A 3,171-nucleotide genomic window follows, 5' to 3' on the forward strand; every position below is an offset into this window, starting at 1 on the left:
AGTTTGGCTATGTTGACATCTATCTGATACTTTGATAACATTACATATTTCTGAGAAGAAAACTGATTTTGGAACATTGGCATTATTGACATTGTCGATGTTTTCAAAAAGATGTAAATGACTCACGAACAGAAATTCCTTTTTGAGAACATTCAGCCGTGCCCAGGATTTTGAAGGTGCAATTTCACTACTATTAGGTTTCTCGCTTGTTCTGGTGTTTCAGAAGTGTAGCTTCATGCATTTTATTTGTCTGAACATGGCACTTCGGAGCTTCAGCCATACCACCAAGACACAGCAATGATTTTTAAATTCCTACTGTCACGTAAGGCAGTGATGGCTGAAGTTTAATCAGACAAGGACTCTCACATCCCTGCTCTGATACCGTGTTCTGGTAGCAGCCTGATACTTCAAACTGTGGTAAATTTTCTATACATAATTTTATTGTGACTGAGATTGTTTCCCTACACATTTCAGTTGGAAATACAAAATATTCCCAAGACTGTAACCATACAAAGTACATTTGAGATTTGTAATGGATTCTTTTGTTGCCATCCTGGCTGTTTTTCAGGTAGGATCTCCTTCACATAAACAAAGGGGAAAATTTCTCCACTATTATTGTGCTGTAGAGTTCAAATGCAAGCAAGTGCTGGCCAAAATTGACCAGAAAGCAAGTAAAGTAGGAAGGGCAGGATGAAGAAAAGCACTTAATCTAAATGCACATTAGGAACCAGGTATTTCAGCTTGATGGCTTTGTAACAGTATGATGAGAGAGAGAAAAGGATTTGGTCAATTTTTCTCACATTATCCTTTTCCCTCAGTATCAAGAAGGAATGCTCACTTCCCTGAAAAATTTGACTGGCATTTCCTCTCTAACATAGGCAGTGAGGGGAATCAGGTTTGTCAGAAGTCCACGTTGCAGGGGTATTGTGTAGTGGAAAAAGTGGCCTTCTACACAGCGCTTATCCTGCTGTACTATGACTTTAATAAGGGTTTTTTTGCCACTGTCTCACATGGCATTCTCAGAAGCAAACTACAGAAACAGTTTAGATGAAAGTTCTGTAGCATGAAATATATACTGTAATACATAGTATGGTAATTACTTGGAGAGTTATCATCATTTTACCCCTCGAAATGGAGGGATGTATCATGAAGGCTTCTGCAAGGACGACTTCCAAGTCAAGTATTATCAGTGACTTGGATAACTGAATAGATAGGAGTCATTACCTTTCATTGTAGAAACAGCAAACCAATTTCTATTTAGACAATATTCAAATCACGAAAAACACAGCCCACAGGACACATAATTCAAATTAGTAATGGGAAGCGCAACAGAAAAAGCAAGAATGTGACTTTCTTGAAACTAAGAACCAGTATTAAAACCTCCTTTTATCTATTTCTGAAAAGAAAATAAACCTTGATATGTGGAAGCCTTGCTCTGAGCGTACATTTGGGAAGCAAGAGCATTTCTCATCTACTTTCAGCTGTACTTTTATGTTTTGTTCTCAAGGGAAATTCTACAGGCAATTGAAAGTCCATTCCTGTAGTCCACTGTAATAACACACAATTTTTTTTGAAAAAGGAATACAATATAGGCGGTATCATTTTTTTAGTCAAAGGGCCCCCGCAAGAATACAAGGGTTGATGCAATCAGATTGTTGCACGGCTATAGTCTAAAATATATAACACTGATACAGTATGTATAACTAGGCTATAAGTCTATAACCTAGATTGCCTTAAATGAATAACCCCAAGTTACAGAAGCTACACAACATATTAGTTTCTTAGAGAGCAAAATTTGGTCTACCATGTACGTAATTCCACTAAAGCTCAATGGGTTTTTGCATGTGACGAAAGACATAAAAAACCACTTCCCTAAATGGTTCAAGACGCAAACTAATTAAACTGATGAAAACAAAACCCAATTCTTTCTTCAAAGCTGTAGCTGAGTAAATTATCTCTGTGAAACTCTTGGTTGGCTTTTCCAGCGCTTCATGAGTATGAATTTTGTACATACGGAAAAAAACAAAGGCAAAACCATGGCTGATACTGAAAACAGTGTACAGTGTGAGGTAATGAGCATTTTATACTAAGAGACTACTTAATGATGCTTGGCAGTGAGAATTCTATCTAAGCAGCACACTTGGATTTAAAGTCCACTTTCTCTGAAGTAACTGGAAAACTTACATAAATTTCAATTTCAGTAGGACCTGCATTTCTGAATACAGATTCATGCAAATTTATACTGATAGCCACATAATGCTTCGAAAAAGTTTAAAGGAAGAGAAAAATAGCATCTCAGCAGTATGTAGACAAAGGAATAGCTTTATTGTATATATAAATCTACACACATAGTCTTTGCGTACCTACTGTTCTGCATACTCTGTGTATAAAACCACAGACACTGCCTCAATTTTAATGGTGTTGCAGTTTTGTCATAGAAGAATTTTCCCTATGGCATAATGCACCAGAAATCTCGTAATAATAAAAGAGGCGGTATGTCTCCGTACAGCAAGAATCTTTGTGACTGGTATCTATAGAGTGTAATTAGCTCTGATTACATGCAATGGGCATCTTAACATCCTCCCACTGTTTTTTAGTTTGACACCATGCGGAATTAAACCAGTCAAGTCTCAGGCAGAGACATCTGCAACACTTCGGAAATCTTGACTCGCTTTTATCATTGGTAAGCCCGTCAAAAGAGTCTCTTTTTACCTGAAAATTTTAACTTCAACTGTTTCCAGTGTAGGGCAGAATATTTCTCAAAATAACAACCGAGCTTTATGCAGATTTGACCGGGCTGTGCACTGCTTTTGTGTTTGGGCCATTGTAGCGAAAAAGTACCTCACGCCGTTACTACTCGAGCAAACCAGCCCCGGCTTCCCTCGGAGCTCGTACCACGGCGGGCACCGTTGGAAGGGCTCGGTACCGTCTTTGCAGGGACCGTACGCCTGCGGGGACCTCCTGAGGACCCCCTGCAGCAGCGGCGATGCCAGCACCCGAATACCGGACGCGGCGGGAGAAGGCTTTACCTCAGGGGCGGCGGCCCGGGGGCGGTTGAGGGACACTTGTAACGGCCCTCTGGCAACGGCGCCTCCCCCTCACACCCCCCGCCCCCCGGGCCGAGGCGGCCGTTGGGCGGGCGGAGGGATCCCCTCCTCTCCGGAGCGCCCG

Source organism: Aptenodytes forsteri, unplaced genomic scaffold (assembly GCF_000699145.1).
Source record: "Aptenodytes forsteri isolate BGI_AS27 unplaced genomic scaffold, ASM69914v1 Scaffold109, whole genome shotgun sequence".
Lineage (NCBI taxonomy): Eukaryota > Metazoa > Chordata > Aves > Sphenisciformes > Spheniscidae > Aptenodytes > Aptenodytes forsteri.